This window comes from Dipteris shenzhenensis, chromosome 10 (genome assembly GCF_047967505.1).
Source record: "Dipteris shenzhenensis isolate YYH24624 ecotype China chromosome 10, Dip_SZ_1.0, whole genome shotgun sequence".
In the NCBI taxonomy this organism is placed as follows: domain Eukaryota; kingdom Viridiplantae; phylum Streptophyta; class Polypodiopsida; order Gleicheniales; family Dipteridaceae; genus Dipteris; species Dipteris shenzhenensis.
In genome coordinates this window covers 14,120,616-14,120,846 of record NC_141605.1, presented here as the reverse complement: position 1 = coordinate 14,120,846, position 231 = coordinate 14,120,616, and positions in this window count along the sequence as shown.

Genomic DNA, 231 nt, shown 5'->3' with positions numbered 1-231 from the left:
GTCCCTCCTACTGGACCAACTAGAACCGCATCCCTTCACTCACATTGTTTGGTGCGTGGACATAGTTTTGTGTGTGTCAGTGTCGAGGGGTGTCCGTGTGAACCGAGCCTCAGGCAAGCTCAAAATTTACATAGCTTGCGAAGATGGCCGGCGGGTGGTGTGAACCGGGGCGTAGAGGCGCGCCGCGCCGGGGTTATTAGTCATGCAACAAAACACAAACCCATGCTAGGG